Raw genomic sequence first — 23,804 nt, forward strand, 5'->3', positions numbered from 1 at the left:
AATCTTTTGGGCAATGGGAAGCCACTTAGTATTTTAAGAATGAAAATGTCAATGTCCTCTCCAGCAGTGGAGGGTATGAAGGCTGGAATGGAAATAGACAAAAAATAGACAATGGGATTGCTTCAACAGTTGAGGCAAGAGATGATGGGAACCTTAATTCTGTTGACTGGCAGCTTCACTTGAGGAGAGAGAATTGACAGAAGAAATTTCAAGGTGATAAAATCTTGGTGTGGTGGATAATGCAGTCTGTGCCCAGCTGCACAGCTTGTCTCAGCTGCAGAGACCTTGTCCATATCCAGTGACTGATGAGGAATAGGTCCAGGTGCATGTACTTGTGACCTGTGTATTCCCTCAGCACCACATGCCCAGACGGGGCCTAGTGCTTGGTTTAATGCTCTACTGTCAGCCACTTGGAGATCCTAATTTAAAAAAAAAATTTAAAAAAAAATTTTTTTTAATGTTTATTTATTTTGAGAGAGAGAGAAAGCGAGAGAGCGAGCATGAGCAGGGGGGAGGGGCAGAGAGAGGGAGACACAGAATCCAAAGCAGGCTCCAGGCTCTGAGCTGTCAGCACAGAACCTGACATGGGGCTTGAACTCATGAAATGTGAGATCATGACCTAAGCTGAAGTCCAATCAATGCTTAACCAACTGAGCCATCCAGGCGCCCCTGGAAATCCTAATTTTTAAACAGTGAATCTTGCATTTTTAATTTTGCACTGCATCGAACAAATCGTGTAGCTGGTGTGAATGTGGGATATAAAGGCCCTGCCATCCAAGCCCATCTCAAGGTAACTCTGAAGTCATTTCTAGTTTCAGAGCTCCCTATTGAACATAGGGAAATTGAAGGACCCCATAAAAATCTGCTTTTTGCTCCTTTCCCTGCTTCTGTTCTTGCTAGGAGCTGCACCCCACTTTACACATGAGTGAGAATACAAATACTGTATGTCCTCCTTGTAAGGGACAAGGAGTTAATGATTTCTCTAGTATAGATAATATCTAGGAAAGGACCAGATGAAGCTATCATATGCATATTCCAGATGGCCAGCACTAGACATCTCAACACCAAGACTCCCTGGCTCCAAGGAATAATACCTGAGCCCTTGTCTTTGTTCTAACTTGTTCCTGGATGCCTGAGAGGACACGTACACCAGACCACAATCTGCAGTAAAAACCCCAGACCCTGAACAAAGATGAGACTTTCTCCTTGGGGAGGGAAAATATAATGAGAAGTCATTGAGTTTAAAATTTTAGTTTTGTACTTTTTTTTTTTTTGAGAGAGGGAGAGCATGTGTGTGCATGCACGCACACACACACACATACATGCAAGTGCATGAGTGGGGGAGGGGCAGAGGAGAGGGAGAGAATTTTCTTTTTACTTTAAAAAAAAATTTTTTTTTCCAAAGAAAAACAACAATAGCCAATTGGAAACCTACTTATTCTTCAACTCCAATTTTGTTCTTTACATTTAGAAGTGATTTACTGATTTACAATTTTAAACAACTCTTCTCCTTTCCCCTTTAAATGTTTACCATCTACTGGTGCAGAATCCTTCCAAGGAGATTGCTCCAGCATATTATCTCCAGGTCCTCGCTTTGCTCCTTTTACCAAAAAATGCAAAACAAATTCCATTGTGCATCTTAAGGGCTTCAGTCATCAAAAATAGGAAAAAAAAAATCTTTGGAATAGTCAAATTAAGTTGAATTAAAAAAAAATCTGCACAAATGCGGCTTGGTTGGGGCAGGAATCCACTCCTAAATTCCTGGTAATCTGATCTTACTCCATGAATCCTTGTAATTCATCCTCCCTATCCTATCCACATTATGATTTGATTCCAATGATCCAGCTGAGAGGGAGAGAATCTTGAAGCTGGCTTCACACCCAGCACAGAGCCTAATGCTGGGCTTGATCTCATGATTATGAGATAATAATCTGAACTGAAATCAAGAGTCCAATGCTTAACTGACTGAGCCACTTAAGTGCCCCTCAGTTTTGTACTTTTAACTTTAATGTGACCTAGGGCCATCCAGGAGGAGATGACCACTTGTAAGATATTAATCTGGATTTCTGCAGAGATTTGGGTTGGGGTCATGCACTGATTCCAAGGAGTGAATGCCGTTGTCCAAGAATAGTATATAAAGAGAGGGCTAAGAAGAGACAACCGTTATCTAAGAGTTCAGTAAAAAGATTCAGGGAAAGGATGATGAAAGAGCAAACTGGGAGAATTAGAGAGAACCAGGAGAGAACGAATATGAGTGAAAGTATGACAGAATAGAGTTGACATGTGTGGTATTTAGAGATAAGAAAGGGGAAACCAGTGACTCAAGGCCATTTCATCCTGAGTGTGGCTATGAAAGAAAGACAAGAGATTGGGACAGCTGGTAGAGATACAAGATCAAAGAAAATAATTTTTTTGATGTTTCTGATTTTAAGGACAGAAGACAATTGAGAATGTGATAACAAGGGTATACCCTCTTTCTTTTTGCCTTCAAAAATTATTTCATTTGCCTTTATTTCATTTGACCTGACCCATCCCTCTATAGTTGCGTCAACAAATATTTATTGAGTACTATCATGATTGTTTAGGCACATCAGATGCTGAAGACGTAACAGTGAACAATACAGATAAAAATCCTTGTCGGGGCGCCTGGGTGGCTCAGTTGGTTAAGCATCCGACTTCGGCTCAGGTCACGATCTCACTGTCCGTGAGTTCGAGCCCCGCGTCGGGCTCTGTGCTGACAGCTCAGAGCCTGGAGCCTGTTTCCGATTCTGTGTCTCCCTCTCTCTCTGCCCCTCCCCTGTTCATGCTCTGTCTCTCTCTGTCTCAAAAATAAATAAACGTTAAAAAAAATTAAAAAAAAAAAAAAATCCTTGTCATTACAGAGCATGTATTCTAGTGTGATGAGACCAAAAATAAGCCAAATAAGGTAATGTTTATAGTATATTACAGCTGGTATATGATGTGAAGAAAAATAACGTAGGAAAAAAGGATTAGAGAGGGTGGAGGGAATTGCAGTCAGGTTACCTACCTCTATATAGTTCTGACACAAGGATGTTTGGTGAGGCATAAATAGAGACTGAAATCCAGCCAGTTTGCTGGGGACAAAAGTGCCTTTTCCTGACTAATTGTGGTGCAGTTTCAGGAGGCTGAAGGTGGTGACTAAACTATTTGCCTTTAAATGGGGCAACCTTTGAAAGGTGTTTCTGGGACATTTTGAGTTCTTGAGCTTTTGAATCCTTTGGATATAAGTCTTTATGTAAGTTTTACAAACCCCATACTATAACTAAGCCTTTCTTGTTCATGAAAAAATCAGGTATTATAGAAATAAAATCTTTTTATTTTTTTTATTTTAGAGACAGAGAGAGAGCATGGGAGAGGGGGGAGAGGGAGAGAGAGAATCTTAAGCAGGCTCCACACTCAGCACAGAGCTCCATGCTCCATGTGGAGCTCGATCCCACGACTCTGGAATCATGACCTGAGCCGAAATCAAGAGGTGGATGCTCAACAGACAGAGCCATCCAGGTGCCCCTAGAATTAGAATCTTATTCAGGTCCACAACATTCCATCAGTTGTATTCATCTTATCTACATGGCCTGTAGGCTGTCATAGATGTGTGTGTGGGTTTGATGAGATTTCATCTTCACAGAGTCAGGCCGCGCATTCCCCCATTCTTGGCATTGTTGATATTTTTGCAGTGATTATGTGAAGATTAAATCTGGTATCTTTTTGGGACTCAGAAGCAAAGTTAAATAGTCTATAATTCACAGGGTTCTCTCAATTTTTTCATTAAAAAGGAACATAGCTTTTACCCTTTTTAATCATAGCACATATGTCCCATCTTCCAGTGTTTCTTAGTAAGAGCTAATGGCTTGGCAGCGTGGGCTAATTTTTTGAGTATTTTGAGTTGGATGCCAATTGGCCCTTTCCATCTAAAGTACATTTCAACATTTTCTCCCCAAGACAAGTCAGTTTTTACTTGTCTGCCACTCTTGGTACAGATGGTACCTATTATGTGTATTAAACTGCAGTTATTTTTTTTAAGCTTAAGTTTTAAAAAATTCTAGTCTACTTAGAGATATCAGTTATGGAATATGCCAAAAAAGGACATTTTCACTACCCTTCTATTAATGATATCATTAATAACATTTTCTTTTTACCTTACATTGTCCTTGCAACTTCTTATTTTCTTTAGGTCAGCTGATTTTGCCCTGTAAGTCTCCATACTTTCTCTTTTTTTCCTTTTTTTTTTTTTATGAAAGGGGGGGGAGAGAGAGAGAGAGAATGAGTGGGTGAGGGGCAGTGGGAGAGGAAAAGAGAGAATCTTAAGCAGGTCCACATCCAACATGAAGCCCAACACTCGGCTTGACTTGGGGCTTGATTTCATGACCTGAGCTAAAAATAAGAGTCAGACACACTACCAACTGAGCCACCCAGACACCCCGCCATACTTCTCTTAAATATTTAATTTTTTTAAACATTTATTCATTTTTGAGAGTGAGAGAGACAGAGCATGAGTGGGAGAGGGGCAGAGAGAGAAGGGCACACAGAATCAAAAGCAGGCTCCAGGCACTGAGCTGTGAGCACAGAGCCCAACTCAGGGCTTGAACTCACAAACTGCGAGATCATGACCTGAGTTGAAGTCAGATGCTTAACCAACTGAGCCACCCAGGCGCCTCATACTTCTCTAAGTATGAGAGATAAGACCTGTGGTTAGTCTCAGGATTATAGAAAAAAATCCAATTTAGAGTTGGTAAAGGAAAAGACAGAGAAGAACACTGACTTGTGTGAGTGATCATTCCAACCATTCTTCGTTTTAATTTTAATGTTTATTTATTTATTTATTTATTTATTATTATTATTTAAAAAAAAATTTTTTTTAACGTTTATTTATTTTTGAGACAGAGAGAGACAGACCATGAACAGGGGAGGGTCAGAGAGAGGGAGACACAGAATCTGAAACAGGCTCCAGGCTCTGAGCTGTCAGCACAGAGCCCGACGCGGGGCTCGAACTCACGGACAGACCGCGAGATCATGACCTGAGCCAGAGTCGGCGGCTCAACCGACTAAGCCACCCAGGCGCCCCAATGTTTATTTATTTTTGAGAGAGAGAGGGAGGGGAAGGCAGAGAGAGAGGGAGACATAGAATCCAAAGCAGCCCCCAGGCTGTGAGCTGTCAGCACAAAGTCCAACGCGGGGCTTGAACTCACAAACTGTGAGATCATGACCTGAGGTGAAGTCGGAGGCTTAACCGACTGAGCCACCCAGGTGTCCCCAACCACTCTTTGTAGTAAGAAAGTTAAGCACTAATTAGAATGATTGAGCCTCACTGTCTTTTCCCTTTTGTTCCATTTCTCTCTGCTTCTGTCTCTCCCCACCACCTTGGGTGATCATCCCCTATGACTTTCCTTGAGTTAAAGCCAGACAACCAGTCACTCTAAGAATCCTTCTCAATGAAAGCCCACATTCCTTCTCTTGAGCCTGTGTTCACTTGCCTTTAGATTTGTTTCCTGTATATCTTCCATCTCAGTTGCACTCTCTTTGTATCTGTTGGCTAGGGGATGCAGTTCTTCCTCAGCACAGTCTCAGTGCAAGACAATTGAGCTGAAAACAAAAAGAAGAGGCTGACCATGATGAAAGTATTCCATATTCATTCTGAATTCCTTTAAACCTCAGGCACATGTGCTGACACTCATGACAATATGGATTTATAAGAAAAGGAGAAAAAAGGTCTCTTCTTCCTTCCTTGCTAAATGGTATCACATATGACCATGAGAGACTGACTATACAAATGGACAATGGCTGAACCATATATATAAATAGAGCTCTCACAACCTATAGCAACTTTCCCAGGAAATCAACTCCCTTATCCATAATAAATAGCCCAGGAAGCCAGCTTGCTAGAAGTTGTGGGGGCCCCCTTGGAACTCCAGAGTTGATACGAAGATTATTTTAAGCTGAAGGCATTTGAGATTCAACAGATTTAGAAAGAAGTCTTTTTGGAGCTTCCTTTATCTGACTAAAAAAAAAGCAACTTCTGGGAAGTGAGGCTACTGATTGGGACCCTAAGAGGTAAGATATCTGGGTAAATGAGGAGAATAAAGACGAAGGTGTTGTGGTGATTGAAAGTGAAACGGGGGTGCTTGGTTGAGCATCTGACTCTTGACTTCAGCTCAGGTCATGATCTCACAGTTTGTGAGTTTGAGTCCTGTATTGGGCTCAGCACTGACAGCATAGAACCTGCTTGGGATTCTCTCTCCCTTTCTCTGCTCCTCCTTCATGTGTGTTGAATAACTTAAATACACTTAAAATAACTTAAAAAAAAAAAAAAAAAGAAATGGACAAAACATTCTGTGCCTTCTGACCCCTGATACAAAGAAAAAGTGAAAGCACAGTAACCACAACCCCAGCCAGTAGCCTCCAATTCAGGAAACATTCATGTTGAGAGGATATACTCCCCCTGTGCTTATTGATATAGCTGCCAAGTTTCAGCAAAAGGCCAGGGAAAGCATCCAGGCATGGTTAGTGTGGCTATGGGGTATGGGCATGATGGCATTTCTCTGTCCAGGCAGGATTCATCATATACCCTTCCCTCCAGTAGCACCTGCATGTGTGTGTGCAAGGTACTCATTTCCTTACAGAAGGGATTATTCTAGCCTTCAAGGAGGATTGGCTCAACGAGGGGGAACTTCCTGGGCATGTAAGACCCTGGGAATCTGTAGAGAAGGTATAACAAATTTGTAGAGAGTTGGGAATAAGATAGGCCATCTACACTCCTATCTTGAAGGTCCTGATCTAGATACATTCATTGCAGGGATGAAAGCCAAGATACTATAGTCTGCCCACAGTACCTGGTATGATATGCTGATATCTATGCTGAGCCAATCATGGGACAAGACATTTGTGATGCTGGGAAATCCAGCTATCCTAATCAGCTGTAAAGCTTCTAGTACAAGTAGCCCAGAAGCAAATGTGGTTTGACTTCATTGCTGCCCGCACCTCAGCCCCACCTGGAAAGATAGACCCGCAATCCCTGTGTTCATCAGCCTATGGAAAGCCTTAAAACCTGAACAACAGTTCAGACCTGTCCATCTGCCTGATCATCCCAGATGCCTCTCCTGCTCCTGCAGAGGCCTCAGGGATACAATCCTATTTGGGATGGGTTCCTCCCACATCCTGGGTGTGGGATGCAGGGTTGCCTCCAGGTGAGGGCCAATGGAGGGGCTCAGAGGCCTCGTGTTGAGCTCACTGTTCACTCGTCTCCCACAAACAAACAAAAGGTGACAGCTCTGGTGGATACTGGAGCCACATGTACTCTAATACATGGTAACTAACCCTCAGAAATATTCTGGCCCCCTCAGCGCCATCTGTGGGCTGCGGAGGGCAATTGGTTATAGTCAGGAAGGGCCCTTTGACCCTGCAAGTTGGGTGTTCTCCCCTGTGAGAATATGGTTTTATCTTTCTAAAACCAAAGAGCATATTGGGCATTGATATCCTACAAGCCCAAGCTCTGCAAACCTTTGTCGTTGAATTCTACTTTTGTGTTAGAGTAATCAAACCAGTGCTGAGGGGAGATGCCAACTGGGAACCAATAAGTCTACTGCCCCCACAAAAAATGTCAAGGGTCAAACAAATACAAATTTGCTTGGGGCGGGGCATAAGGAAATTGGAGAAACTACCCAAGAACCGCACTGAGTGGGTATTTTACGCCCTGCTCGTAGTGTTTTCGGCAGCCTGGAATGGCTGGTAAGAAAGCCAGATGGCTCATGACAGATTGTGGACTACTGAGAATCGAACACGGATTGGCCCTGTGGCTTGGACAATGGGGTGAGGGATGGTGAGGGATGAATGATCATGAAGAAGCCCTTGTGAGGTCACGATATGTGCAAAGAAATTTGGGTTTACCTGCAAGAGCCTGAAGCAGTCATTACTGTCTGCTGAATGAGCACCTCCACGCCAATAAAACCCATTGCTTATCCCTCCGGGCACACTGCGAAAGGGGCGGAAGGGGCGGGCCTGTAAGATCGGTAAGAGCCAGTCGTGAGGAATAGAGTTTTGCAGGAGGTCATCAAATGGATGTGACCCCCGGTTGACCCTTGAGGCCAGCGAGAGGATCGGGGGCTCCTCCCCTAGGCCGTCCTGGGAAGGCACGTTCTGCACGTTCCGCGGATTGTTCCCGGGCCAGCGCCATATATTCAGGGACGCGAACGGGTGCAAGCAATGCGTTGCCAAGACCATCTGGACGGTACACTTAACCCAGATAAGGCCTCTGTATAAACTTTGAAGTTTCTGGCAGGCGGGTGTGGAGATCTACGCGCCTTGCAGCTTCTCCAGAGAAGCCTAGCATGTAAGTTCCCTTGCTTGTTAAACGTGCCACATACCGCCTCTTTCTTGGGTATGTCCTTGCCCCCCGTGTGCGGGGCCAGTTTCAGATTCCTCCGCAGGGAAGCCCCGGAGTTTGCAAACCTACATACCTTCGCTCTAGCAAGCTCTGAAAGTAAAGCATTTGCTTTTCTCATTTGGTTCATCTTGGTTTATATCCACAGCCATGCATTTCCTTCATGGTATTTAGAAATCTCTTTGGAATAACTTGCAAAGTGAAATAAAGATAAATATTGACTATGATATTTTCTATATATTTTCTGTTTCTTTAAGTTCTCTACTGAGGTTTTAAAATTCTCTCTGATGCAGGTGGTACAGAAATCTTATTTGAAGCAAATCAACTAATCCTGAAGATGAGGGAGAAATCAATATGAGGTAGCTGCATATACACCCACTGTTCTCTAAGCTCTTGAAAAGCCTCAAACAGCACAGATCTTTGCATTTTAATAAAAAAAAAAATTACACACTGATGTTAGTTGTAAAAGAGACAAGAAAATTCAAGTATAAAAAGCCCGGGACTATGAAAACAAAGTGTTTTTGTTCAAGAAAAAAGGTCTGCAGAAATTTTTTGAAGTTTTAAATTTGAAGCATCCTTTGTCAATAGTGCTCCACACCCACCACCATCACCAAAAAGGAACCGGGAGTGAATGCTGCAGGCTAGCTAAGGCTGGAGCAGTGGAAATGTCATTAGAGTGTACACAGATTAAGGTTTATTCTAATGCTCTACACGATGACATTTGGGAACACTGAGCCTTGCCCTCTACTACTCAAAAGTGGGCTGGTGCAGGTGGACGTGGACTATGGAGTGGGAGGGGGGAGAGGAGCTGGAATACATCAGAGTTATTATACTTGATCTTATAATTAATAGTGTTCAGTGGTGGGAACCCGAGGCAAATTTAGAAGTAACCGGTGACATTCGTCTCTGGGAATGCTGTAAAGGAAATTGATAAATATGGTAAACTGCTAACTTTTGTGGGGGGGCCCCATAATGATCACTTGAGTCTAATCACTAGTTATAATCCTGTAGGACTCTGATTTACTTTTATTCCTGGATATCTAGTCATATCTCCTTTGCTATTAGTACTTCTGTGAGTTTTGGAACTATAACACATTTAAATATAACTAAATATATTCAAAAACATTATTAATACAGGCTTCATTTTTTTTTTTCCTTCCAGAATAGTGTTTTTAAAAAAAGGCAAAACTCAACACATATAGTGGGAAAAGCATGGGCTTTGAAGCCATGGAGACTTAGGGTTGACTTCCACATTACCTGCATATAATGATTAGTATATGGTTTTGGGGTTGCTTAGACTTGCATTTCTGTGTGACCAAGTTCAGAGCCTCTGTATACCCATTTTTATAATTTTATTTTATTTTTATTTTTACTTTTAAGTAGGCTTCATACCCAGTGCGGGAGCCCAACGTGGGGCTTGAACTCATGACCCAGAGATCAAGACTTGAACTGAGATCATGAGTTGGATGCTTAACCAGCTGAGCCACCCAGACACCCCTATAGTCTTTTAAATTGATATAAAAATATCTGCTAAAAGTTTTGGTAAAAACTAATCGTAAAGCACATTGAATTGCTCAAGCAGACTGTAAAAGAGAAACCTAGTTTATCTTTCCCTCTACCTCCACCTTTTGGTCTTAAAAATGCCAGGCTGGGGTGCCTGGGTGGCTCAGTTGGTTAAGTGTCCGACTCTTGGTTTTGGCTCAGGTCATGATCTCTCAGTTCGTGAGATCAAGCCCCGTGTTGGGCGCTGTGCTGACAGTGCAGAACCTGCTTGGTTTCTCTCTCTCCCTCTTTTTCTCTGCCCCTCCCACATGTGCTATCTCTCTCAAAAATACGTATATGAACTTAAAAAAAAATGCCAGGCTAACTTTTTTTTTTAATGGTTAATGTATTTTTGAGAGAAAGAACGTGAGCAGGGGAGGGGCAGACAGAGAGAGGGAGACACCGAATCTGAAGCAGCCTCCAGGCTCTGAGCTGTCAGCACAGAGCCCAGTGCGGGGCCCAAGACCATGAACCGGGAGATCATGACCTGAGCCAAAGTCGGAGGCTCAACCGACTGAGCCACCCAGGCGCACCAATGCTAGAGGCTAACTTTCAAACCAGATCTGGTGCATTGAAGCTCCTGATACCAGCTGTCTCCACTAGAATTATGCTCTCATGATCACTTATGCTTTGGGAAACTAAAAGTTACTTTTTGTGGTTTGGTTCTTTTTTTACTGCTACTTTCTGGTCGTTTCTCCTGACTGGCAGGATTGGGAGAGCTGGGAACACCTGCCTATATGCCTCATCTGTCTAATCCACTGGTCAAAATATGAGCTTGCTCATGCTAGTTATTCCAAGAAACACAGCAAAATTGCTTTGTGTTCTATGACCCCCGCCCCTACACACACCCACCTGACCACAGGATGCTTCTGTCATACTTATAAAACTAAGTAGGCTATGAGTTTCCAGCTTTCTTACGAGATAAAGCTAATTAAGCAAAAGCAATAGCGAAAGCAGTCTGTTTAATTTTTTTCAGAAGTTATCTCTTAATTAAAACCATTCCCATTTTCTAGATAGATGAGTTGAACCTGTTGATGAACATGTGTGCCTGCTTTTAAAGGTACAGGAATTATCATTGTAAGCACTCGCTCCATTTCTTTGGTGTTAAAGCACAACAACTTATCTGCTTTATCACAACATGAAGTTGAGTACACTCCAGCTAGCACAGGCACTCTCAGTGAAGGGTTTCAGCTTGAATCATGACTCCCTCAGGTTCATTTCTTTAGGTATTAGCAGCTTAGATGTGCATGTACAGAAAGAGGCTTTGTTTGGGGCTTGCAAATGAGTAAATCATTCAGCATCTTTAAAATGTCCAGAATACTTGAATGAGTGCAACTGCACTGAACTTGCTCAAAATATTACATGTACCCTAAGTAACAACAACAGCTTGCAGAGACTCTAATGGTCCCTCTTTAATTTTGTTGCTGACACCTGGCAACATTTGGAACTATAAATAGAGTAGCAGGGAAGAAGGAAGAAAGCCAAAGAGATTTTCTGTTCTGTCTCAATGTGTAGGAAGGAGAAGGTCTTTAAAGAAAGAAGGAAAGAATCACATGTGGAAAAGAATTCTATTGAGAATTCAAATTCTGTTGAGAATAGAAAAGTTCATTCAATTGAGATGTGGGCAGCCCCAGGGTCTAGTAGTGTAAATTGTAGTTAAAACATCCTGCATTCTGGTTGGGTTAAGACTCCTCATGATTATGGGTGAAGTCGCAGGAAGCTGCTTAATCTTTCCAGGATTAAAACCCAATTGTAAAGCCCCAGAACTCTAGACTATAAAACTAGAGGGCAGGACAATTGTCTCCTCTACGAAGTTTTTCCATTCCCATTTATCCACTACGAGAGATGGCAGAGGGAGCAGAAAAAGAGGCAGTGGTAGAGCAAAAAGGGGAGGGAGAGGATTCCCGAATGGTTTTGATTAGGTCCTGGGAAAGGATCTAATTAGTAGTGTCAGCAGTGTAACCTCCAGCCAGAGAACATTCTAGAAACTCCGGTAAATAGACTGTTAAGCTTATTACCAGGTGAATAGAAATTGAATCTCTCCCTGTGTCTTAATGTGGATTGGCTTCTCTCTTAGGTATTCCTCTTTGAGAAATCCAGGATTATATGGAGGCGGAAAGCATCACTTTTGGCAGACTCATAGTCTTTTAGCAGGTGTGAGGGTGTAAAGAGCATAGACTGAGAAGGTTAAGCAGCCAGGGTTCCAACTTCACCCCTGCTTCCACTAGCTGCACCATCTCAGGCATGTTACTTGGATTTCCTAAGACTTGGTTTCCAAAATCACCCCCCTCACAAATAACACCGGGAGGACTAAATGAGATGACCCCTGTCAGAAGCTTAGCAAAATGTGGACACTTCATCACCATTAGTTTCTTCCCTTCCTCGGGAATACAAAGAGGTACTTATTTGTTTGTCAGGTAAATTGATTTAACTATAGTTTCTTGCATTATTATTTTAGTGTATCTATTATGCAAGAAGGAAAAAAATTACAGTGCTCTCTTCCTCAGGGGAAGATTCATGCAATTTCATATTTAAGGGTAAGTTTAACCATGGATGGGTTGGAAATATTCTCTATAGCCAGTTTTCTAATCCTCATTTTGTACCAGAGGATTTGAACATAATATCCAGCTATTTTAATGGGTTTTCTAAGAGTGTGAATTGACATAATACAGGCAGCCCCTTCTTTTCATGCTAGGGTTGAAAAAGCCAGCATTTTTTTTCCTGAGGATTATAGGATTACCTTTAATACTGTATTTCAACACCAGTTATAAGACCTAAGGAACTCAATAAATGTTAAATAATGATATCTAATGTGAATTTTTTTCAAAACAGGATATTAAACTGGGAATTCCTAAGTTTTTCTGTCTTAGCCATTTATTCTTATAGCTTAGTCCGGTAGAAAAAATATGAAGAATTCATAAAATCTTACATTTGCAAGTCGTCAAACAGAACCCAAATGAACCATGATATCCCTGTTAACCGAACCTGTGACATTATCTCTTCATGCCGTCCAGCCTAAACAGGGCTCTTGTTTCTATTGACCTCAGCTTTCTTTTATTACCTTTTGATAGCAGCCTCCACACTGGTTTCCAAGTCTGTTGCCTAAATCTTTCCCTGCTATTGACAGGCAATACATAGATTCCGTGTGTCATAACACTTAGCTGGGAAAGTTGGAGCACACCCAGACCACAACCAAACAGTGAGATTTCCCTACTGACACCTAACAAAGGCAAAAATGAAGTTTGCTGCTATATGTTATACATTTTAAGTCACATTTTTGAACATGCTACATTTCTGATGTTGAGGTGTGGTTGTCTTACAATCTAGAGCATTTTACAGTAACTGTCAACCAGCATAGCAGACATGACCTCATTCCCATTGCTGGGACATGAGTCCTAGGTTGTCACTCCTTGGTGGCATGACTGCAAAACGTAGCTCCTCAAAGTTTCTGTCAGCGCACCGTTTCAGGAACATTTGAGAAAGACTGTAAGTCTACTTGTGGTTTGAAACTGTACACTGTTATGCTATAGTAAGGCCAGAAAAGCCACATACATCACGGCAGAGTATTCTTTTGTTCTGATGTCATAACACACAAAATTGGTGGAAAAACATAGACATCGATGAGACTGAGTTGAGAAGTGATTCAGACAAGCCAGCCTCTGAATGTGAAGTATTGGGAATACCTTGACCAATTTATTTCACTTCTATCTTCCTTTTTATATAAGCACAAGAATGATATATGATAGAAATTTATGTCTAAATAAATCTGAAAAGGCTCTTTCAGTAGTCATAAAATGAAAATTCTGAGTGATAGAAAAGCATTTTGCCATATTTTAATGGGTGATATTTTTTCTTTCATTTTTTTCCTAATGGTGGATAATATAAATAGTGAGCTATAATATTGATGTTACCTTAGATTTAATGTAGTACAGTAACATTGTTCTTGGGAGTATGTGGATTCTTCTATGGATTATCTTCTTGAGGAGATTTAAAAAATTCCCCAAATTTCACATCCAGTTAGTTTAATATGCATATGTATTACATCACCAAAAGTCATTAGAATATAAAGATTATAATATTATCATTGAGTTTTTTAATGCATGACATAAAATTCCATCACTTCGATAGGCAATAATGAGAATGTATTAATGAAAAGTTATCTCTAGGTTATTCCTTTTGTGGTAAATACATTACAATTTGTCTTTATAGTTGAAAATGTGGTGTGGAAAAAAGATGAATAAACTCTTTAGTGTTAGATTAGGGAATGTTTATCATTCAAATTTGGAAAATAACAAGAGCTGTTTTTTGAAAAAAATGTTGTTATAAATAATAATGGTGAAGATGTTAAAAAGCCGAAAAATATGTAATTGTATTTTCAAAATGGAATTTGCTGGAAAGCATGTGCAATTACAATGATTCTTAATCAAGATGTGTTCTACAAATCATCAGAAATAGGATTTTTTTTGTGTGTGTGTGCAAAAAGGTGATTTTATTAACGCATGGGAACAGGACCTGTGGGCAGGAAGAGCTGCACTGAAATAGGAAAATATTTTTAACATACTAAGTAGAAAAAAACAGACTACAAGATAAAATGCAAAGTATGTCTCCTCTCCCCCCCCCCCCCCCCCATACCAAAACTCCTCGGTTTCAAGTGGCTTATACTCTACACAAAACAATTTCTTCCTGAGTACAGATTCTCTTGAATGTTATGAAGCCTATAATTAATATTTGATAGCATGGATAGAATGGATAACATTCACAAAATATTTGTTGGTTACTGTTCAAGTTCCTTGGGGACAAAGTAGTAAAGTCTTGCCATTGCAGAGCTTAGATTCTAATGGGGTAGATAGTAAATAAGAGAAGTAAATTTAAAAAAAAATTTTTTTTTAATGTTTATTTATTTTTGAGACAGAAAGAGACAGAGCATGAACAGGGGAGGGGCAGAGAGAGAGGGAGACACAGAATCTGAAACAGGCTCCAGGCTCTGAGCTGTCAGCACAGAGCCCGACGCGGGGCTCAAACTCATGGACCGTGAGATCATGACCTGAGCTGAAGTCAGCCGCTTAACCGACCGAGCCACCCAGGCGCCCCAAGAGAAGTAAATTTTATTGTACGATAACTAATAAATGCCAGTGGGAAAACTAAAGAGGGGTGGAGGATTGGAAGTTTTGGGAAGAGTTCCGAATTTTAGATTGGGTGGCCAACGTGGTCTTCTCTAAGACATAGGAGCAGAGCCCTGCAGAAAGTGAGGAATCTCCCCATGTGGCTATCTGAGAGAAGCATGTTCTAAGCAGAGAGAACAGACAAGAACAGAGCAGTGCCTGGTGTGTTCTGCGAATGGGAAGAGGTAGAAGAGTTGGCATGGGTGAACAAGTTCAAGTGTGTTAGACGAGGTTAGAGGAGTAAACTAGGCAGAGCAGATCGTATGGGTGTTGTAGGCCAGAGAACGGACTTTGGCCCTTTCCTGTGAGTGAGATTTACCCTGGTCTGACTGGTATTTTATGTAGATGTTCTACCTGTTTTGTTGAGAATAGAAGAGAAACAGAATAGAAGAGAAACAGGCCAATGGGCAAGTTTGTAAAAATCCATGTGAGACGACAGTGATTTAAACTCCACAGTACAAAGAGGTGTTAAAAATAAATCCAGATTCTAGAGATATTTTGAAGAGTGTGCTATCATGACTTACTGAACTGGATGTAAGGTGAGAAGAAGATGAGTTTGATGCTTACCCTCAAGATTTCTGGCCTGAGCAACTGAATTAGAGCCCACCATTTTTCAAGGATAACAATGGGAACATTGTAAAAGGAGTAGAATTGGGGGAAGTGGGTGTGGAATATTAGGAATGAAAATTTTAGATTTGTTAAATTTGAGATGCCTTTGAACATCTACAGAGAGGTATCTTCAGATAGGCAGGCAGTTTGTACAGAAGTGTGGAATTAAGGCTGAGATATTAATGTGGAAGTCATTAGCATATAGATGATATTTAAAGCCATGAAACTGAGTGATATCAAGAAGGAGTAGAACTTGGTGTCCTGAGAGCCAGGTCAGAAAGCATTTCATGGAGAGAGGCATCAAGTGAAGTCAGATAAACTCAGAGGACTGAGAATTGACCACTGGATTTAGCCATGCAAAGGTCACCACTGGCCTGGTTGGAACAGTTTGGTGTGGGGTTCTCCTGAACAGAGTGGGATCTAGAGAGAATGTGAGGAGAGGAATAGGAGATATGGGTATAGATGATGATTTCTAGCAATTTTCCCATAAAAAAAGAAAAAGGAAAAAGGAGAGAAATGGAGCCATAGAGCAGAAGTCATTTCACTTTCGTGTTTTAGATAATAGAAAAACAGTGTTGATGGAATTATCCAGTGGAAAGAGGGGAGAAAAAATTGGAGAATGGAGATTTGCTGAACCTGACACAGATTCTAGTGAGGAAGTAAAGAAATTGATTTTAGCAAGGAGTTGCTAAAAATGCATTTTCCAGGCATTCCAATCATATTTTATGCCATTCTCTACTGCTCTTGTCTTTCCTGGAGTCTATCTTTCATTTATAGGATTTCACTAATTTGTCTCTTCAGTGAAGTGTTTCTTCTCTATCTCAGCTCATGAATTCATAGAGATCTCTCCCTTCTTTGAATTCATTACTCTTCTAATCTGTTCCGTTAAGTTGATTATTAGTCATTCTTTTATGCACAGCTGTCCTTCTCATTAAAGTGTAAGCCCCTGGACATAGTGATCATATCCTGCCTATGGTAACCGCCCAGTAAAAGCTGCTTGACTTGGCCTCTACCACTTTCACTGGAAATGATGTCCTCCCTTATAACTCCCTAAGGGGAAGAACCTAGTGTTATTCTCCATGTAAAAGTCCTTCATGTACAAACAAGTATGATTAAATTGCTTCTTAGTTTCATCTTTTCCACTTTTTATTTACTTATTTTTTAAAAAAGTTATTTATTTAAGGTAATCTGTATGCTCAACACGGGGCTGGAACTCACAACCCCGAGATCAAGAGTTACACACTCTTCTGACTGAGCCAGTCAGGTGCCCCATCTTTTCCACTCTTTTTTTTTTTTTTTTTAATTTATTTTGAGAGAGAGAGAGAGGAAGGGAGGGAGGGAGAAAATCTAAGGTAGGCTCCATACAGCGGAGAGGCTGATGGAGGGCTCGAACTCCTGAACCCTGAGACCATAACCTGAGCCAAAACCAAGAGTCGGACGCTTAACTGAGTCACCCAGGCGCCCCTCTTTTCCACTCTAATATATTTTTCCCCCAAACGTATTTTTTCTTTTGTTTGTTTTTCTTCCTCCTTTTTTTTTTCACTGTTGTTCTTTTATTCTTTTGCTCCTCTCTAATTGCAGAATCTGAGATGGTGCAGAAGGTGAGAATCCAGAACTGACTGAGCAGTAGCTGCCTTTTACCAGAGTGAGGGAAGAAGTGAGGATTGTGGTGTGTATGTGTGTGTGTGTACATGTGTATGTACACATTCTAAGCAAAAGGAACAGCATGTGGAAAGGTACAGAGATAAAACCATAAAACTTTGTCTCATCTGCAGCTACATATTCATCCCTTAGAACAGTGCCTAGCCCTAACGTTTATTAAGTGAATATATCAATGAGTTAACTGCTCCCATGATGATCAGTAGCTTTTACTAGTTTTCTTTCTACATCATGCCCATCTTCAGCTTATCATTTCAGTTATCATGTGACCACGACCCTGAATTGCCAATCAGTAATAATCAGAGCTAGTATTAACTGAGTAAGTAGATGAGGCAGTAGAGAGAAAAAAAGTATAAACTGCCATATAACTGTTCAAATCTCAGCTCTGCCATTTGTAGCCGTGTGTCTTTGGGCAGGTCATTTATTCTCTTGGTGCCTCTGTTCCCTCATCTGTAAAATGGGACTAGTAATACCTGCTTCACAAGGTTGTTGTGAGGATTAAATGAATTAATATAAAATCTTTAAGGAACTAAATCTAAGTTTTAATGCAAATCTTAATCTTAACCTCATCATCTTAGATGAGTTAACTGAGGCTTACAGAAGTTAAAGAGCTTTCCCATAGCTAACCAGCTGGTCAACAACTGGCATTCATCTTCCCTGCACAGTCTGTCTACTGTGGTGGCAGGCAAATCCCAGATAATGAGGGAAGTTTTGTGCTTAGGCCTCCTTTTAACATAAAAAAAGGTGGGTGGTGCCCTCGGAACCGAGAGGCAGTGGAAATAAAGCAGCGTGGATGTTGAGGAAATGGTTGGAGGGAACAGATGTGAGAAGGAGGGAAGGAATGGAGAAGTGACTGGGGGTGAGGGGGTGATCACTGAGAAAGAAGAGGGTAGTAAGTACCCTACACTTAGAGCACAGCTTGCTCCTCGTTCTTGAACTTGTTCTTACGTGCTCTGTTTTTGAATGTCTCCAAGACCAAGTTAAGATTATGATGTCAAAATTATTTCTAGTCTCTCCTTGTAAAGTTATGACTCAGTTGGACATTACATTAGTAAACAAAGCAGTATGATTGGGTTTGTTTGTAACCCCCATTTCTAGGGATTTACTGCTATCTTTTCTCTTGCAAATGATTGCATTTTTTTATTATGTTCTCTGAGAAGAGCAGAGCCATAAACTTCAAATTAATGGGTCACAGTTTACTCCTTTAAAGTTGTTACTTGCACAATATTTTGGTCATCTTCTGGAGCTATTCATTTATTCTACAGTCTAATATCCATTTTATATTATTTTCATATTCCTTTCCCTTTCCTCATGACAGTCCTAAAGGGGGAATTCTAGAAAGAACAAAAAGAAGGTGAGCAAGCTGTGGAGCAGAGAAAAAAAGTTATGTCCTTTAAAAACTAGAAAAGCCTGGGAGAAACAGGAACAGACTGGGGATATTGTGCCATGTGTAGACCATCTTGTTTCTCTCATAAGGGGGTTTGAACCTCAAGAGATGGAATGTGGGGATCATAAAAAAAGAAGCATGCAAAGGGTGCATCTTCCTTTTTTCTTGCCTGCACACCCCACTTTGGGGTTGAATGCTCCCCAAGAGGGGCATTATAAGGCCTGGAGTAGAGAAAGTCAAGAAGTGGCTGAGATTACTCTATTGAACAACATAATATAAACAGTGACTCTATAGCATCCTTAAGCCTTTTTTTCTGGGTAAGAATTTGTACCTGAGTCAGTGCTGGAAGTAGTTATTGCTTTCTGTGCTGGGCTGCTACCAAGATGATCTCTCTCTCTCAATCTCTCTCCTTTTTTTTTTTTAAAGTTTATTTTGAGAGAAAGAGACAGGGAGAGTACATTAGCTACCCAGGAACCCAAGTCTTTCAGACATTTTCCTTCTGGACTTATCTTTAAAGGAGGTACAGCTATTTATTGGTGATAAACTTTTCGAATTGACAGATCATTTTCTCTTTTTATATCTGTGGCTTTTCATAAATACATGGTTTCATTTAAACAAGACAACAGCTCTCAGAATCCTAAACTATATTATAAATTTTATTTATATTTTTTAAATTTTTTAATGTTTATTTGTTTTTGAGAGAGAGAGAGCACAAGAGTGCAAGCATGAGTGGGGGAGGGGCAGAGAGAGAGGAAGACACAGATCCGAAGCAGGCTCCAGGCTCTGAGCTGTTAGCACAGAGCCCGACGTGGGGCTTGAACCCACGAGCTGTGAGATCACAACCTGACTCAAAGTCAGATGCTTAATTGACTGAGCCACCCAGGCGCCCCCAAACCATATATTTTTAAAAAAATTATAATATAGATGGGGTGCCTGGGTGGCTCAGTTGGTTAAGCATCTGACTTCAGCTCAGGTTATGATTTCACAGCTCGTGGGTTCAAAGCCCTGCATCACATTCTGTCTGTGCTGACAACTTGGAGGCTGGAGCCTGCTTCAGATTCTGTCTCCCTCTCTCTCTCTCTCTGCCCCTCCCCCACTCGTGCTCTGGGCCTCTCTCTCTCTCTCTCAAAAATAAATACATTAAAAAAAAAAGTATATGGTTTTAAGTTCCTGGCACTTAACTCACTCTGGGTCATTTCTAGAGAGTTTTGGGTGCTCTCAGAGGTTAGGCATTTCTGGGATTCAAAAAGCATAGTATTTCTGTTGTTTGTCATATTTAGAGTTTTAACAGCAATGTGTTCATTACTACTGTATTCTACATGTTAGATTCTAGGTTCTAATTTCTAGGTTATAAGCAACCAAGAAAATGATGACATTGGAGCTCCTGTATGAATAAGTTTTTATGTATCTTGTATATCAGGGAATAGATAGTGAGTCAGCCATGACTTGGGGTCTAGGTATAGTAGTTTTATAATAATTTTATTTTTATTGATTGATTGGAGAGAATGTGATAGATTGATTGATAGATTGATAGAGAATGTGAGTTGAGGAGAGGGGCAGAGGAGGAGAGAGAGAGAGTCTTAACCAGGCTCCATGCCCATGTGAGGCTCAATCCCAGTACCCTGGGAGTATGAAGTGAGCCAAAATCAAGAGTCAGATACCCAACCAACTGAGCCACCCAGGCACCCTAGTCATTTTCTGATCCTGATCAGTTCTCTTACTTTTGCTACACTAGTGTCACTTCACTTTCTTAATTCAGTAGAACAGCTCCACATGGCCATATGCCCAGCAAAACAGACAATAAATACATAACTTAGAGATATGATACCAAATGCCTAATTTTCCTACTCAGATCATGATCAACATCCATAATTAATCTGAATGTATCCTCTATTTAAAGGATAGAGGAGGAAAACAGTAGCTTGTGTCTGTGTGTGCGTGTGTGCACCAGCCACAAGGAAATAGACTGCTGTGCGGCATTGGGAAAACAGGTTGGGACTGATGACAGGTAAAGCCCTGGCACAGACTGTTGAGAGAAGGAGCATGTTGGCTCTCCCTCCTAAGGATCTTTAAGACTGGGACATATGCCCAGTTTTCAGAAATGAATTAGGTAAGATCTGTCAAAAAAGGCAGAGGGATGGGTCAGATTAAAAGAAGTGGTTCTTTTCTCCAAAAGAGAATCTGAAAGCCATTCCCAGGCTCATACATTCTCTCCCCAGATTACCTGACCTCACTCTTCTCTGATGTGTGCGTGAAAATTAATGATCTTTACACGTCATCTTTATTTTTTACTGGGGTTAGAGTAAAGCATGTTTGTCAGAACGGAGTGAAAGTTTTACTTCCTTCATAAAAGAATTTTTCAAGTTTTCCTTCTTTTTCTGTGCCCCAGAACATTTTAATAGTATAAGAATTCTTTGAAAGTTTGATAGAATTCAGTAGTAAAAACACCCTGAGCTGTTGCGGGGGGTGGGGATGGAGATGAGGGTAGTTTTCAGATACCTTTCTGATTTCTTTATGATAATTAGTCTCTTTGAGTGTTTAATTTTATTTTGGGTCAATTTTAGTAACATGCTTTAACATATTTTCTTAGCTTTTATTATAAAAAATTTGGCATATAATTGAATAGAGAACTCATTTATTTTTCTAAATCTCCTCTTTTACTGGCATGATATACCCTTTCTCACAAACTTTTGAACTAACCACTTAATTTACACAGACCTGTCTTTGCTGGAGAACCCTAGCCATCTTCATTAGTGAAAAGAAGTATCTAGAATGAACTCAGTTTATTTGTTTTCTATTTGCTGGACAGGGAGGTGATGGCTGTTCTGCACATGTATTAGTCAGGGTCCAGTCAGGGTACAGAAACAACACCAGTTCCTGTAATAGAGAGAATTTAACACAAAGAGTTGTTAGCTGGTAATCAAGTTGGTAACTAGGTAAGTAAAAAGGTTAAAAAAAAAAATAAAACCCTCTAAGATAACAGAAATCTAGCAACTGGAGAATCAGCTATACTACTCTGTATCAATTTGGTCGGGGTACCATGACAAAATCTCACTGACTAGGAAGCTTAAACAACAGAAATTTATTTCTTCACAATTCTGGAGTCTAGAATTCTGAAATGAAAGGTGTCTTCAGGCCTCTGTCACTGACTTGTAGGTGATCATCTTTTCTCTGTCTTCATATGGTTTTCCCTGTATAGCTGTGTATATCCAAATTCTTCCTTTTTATAAAGCCACCAGGGATATTGGATGGCAGGGGAGGCGGGTAGGACTTCAACATACAAATTAAGAGGGACACAATTCATCTCATAACATATCCTGAGGATGAGGAAATTGAAAGAAGAGTTTGAAATTATTAACCATTAAAGGCTTAGAGAAAGGTCCCTGTAGAGCTAAACTCAGACCTTTCAGGAAATGGGGGAGTTGGTCTGGGGCCTGTGTCTCTGAGGTCACAAATCTAAATCACCACACAAATTAAAATGTAAATGTAGAGTTCTACTTCTGCTAAAATAGAGTAAGGACTGGTTTTGAGGAAATTTTTGGTGGGAGAGTGATGAATTTGTTTACTATCTTAATTGTGATGATGGTTTCACAGACGTATACGTTTGTCAAAACTTACAAAATTGCCATGCTGGGGTGGCTCATTTGGTCAAGTGTCTGACTCTTCATTTTGGCTCAGGTCATGATCTCACAGTTTGTGAGATTGAGCCCTGTGTCGGGCTTTGCACTGATAGCACAGAGCCTCCTTGGGATTCTCTCTCCCTCTCTTGCTCATGTGGGTGCTCTTTGTCTCTCAAAATAAATAATAAATAAATAAATATTGAAAAAAAACTTATAAAATTATGGGCTTTAAATAAGTGATGTATAGTTTACAGCATCCCCATTATCCTTCAGATAAACAGGTAAAAAGGCTATAACTATTAAAAAAATTTTTTTTAAATGTTTATTTAGTTTTGAGAGAGAGAAAGAGACAGAGCATGAGCAGGGGAAGGGCAGAGAGATGGGGAGACACAGAATCTGAAGCAGGCTCCAGATTCCAAGCTGTCAGCACAGAGCCCAACATGGGGCTGGAACTCACGGACTGTGAGATCATGACCTGAGCCAAAGTCGGATGCTTAACTGACTGAGCCACCCAGGTGCCTCAAGGCTATTACTATTAATAGGAGTACTTAAGAGTCTCAAAACTGATCTCTATCTGCAAATTGTTACACACCAACCTGACTTATACTTCATTTACTCTCTAAAACACTAATGTGCAGTTGGCATGTCAGTGACTTGTTTCGTTGTGAAGGTTTTCTACGCACATACCTGAAACAGGAATGCTAGCTGGCATTGGCCTTCAACTTTGTTTCGTGTGAATCTTCTCTTCCTGACAGGATTTTTGCAGCCCTTGTAGCCTTATATGATGTTTACAGGGTGAGACATTTCATTAACTCATGGCATTCTCAGGTCAGTGCAAAGAAGGATGGAGAAGGGAATAGTCTTGCTGAAATTAGGCTATAACTAAGTAGACACACGTACAGGAAAAGTATTCCCTACAAGGTAATATTCTGCTCTCACCTTTCTAGCCTTGGGTTCTCTGTAATTGTGCAGTGCCTCGTGCCTGAGAACCTTCCAGATCTCCTGTGAAATATTTGATTAAAAAAATTTTTTTTAATGGTTACTTATTTTTGAGAGAGAGAGAGAGAGACAGAATGCAAGTGGTGGAGGGACAGAGAGAGGGAGACACAAAACGATACAGGCTTCAGGCTCTCAGCTGTCAGCACAGAGCCCGACATGGGGCTCACACCCAGAAACCGAGAGATCATGACCTGAGCTTAACCAACTGAACCACCCAGGCTCCCTGAAGTATTTGATTTTATAACATCCTTGTAGCAAAAGTTACGATAATCAAGACTTGCTGAGTAAGAATGAGGTCAGCAACAGATTTTTAAAAATCTTGTTCCTCTTCTCTTTATCTCTTCTCTCTGTTAAATAATTCAAGAAATATCTAGAGAGCACTTGTGTGCTGGGCACATTTAGCTGTTATGTACTTCTAGAGGCTTGTTATT

General features: G+C 40.7%; 1 long non-coding RNA gene across 1 annotated transcript in view; it reads left to right on the top strand.

Moving 5' to 3' along the window:
• Positions 1-8,216: 8,216 nt before the first annotated feature.
• The window catches only part of LOC109266363 (uncharacterized), a 142,383-nt gene continuing 126,795 nt past the window's right edge, over positions 8,217-23,804 (top strand). The window contains exon 1 of the long non-coding RNA XR_002079689.2: positions 8,217-8,344. This is a non-coding gene — a long non-coding RNA (uncharacterized LOC109266363). The remainder of the gene's footprint in view (positions 8,345-23,804) is intronic.

Source organism: Panthera pardus, unplaced genomic scaffold (genome assembly GCF_024362965.1).
Source record: "Panthera pardus isolate Hobbes unplaced genomic scaffold, ASM2436296v1 HiC_scaffold_16, whole genome shotgun sequence".
In the NCBI taxonomy this organism is placed as follows: Eukaryota; Metazoa; Chordata; class Mammalia; order Carnivora; family Felidae; genus Panthera; species Panthera pardus.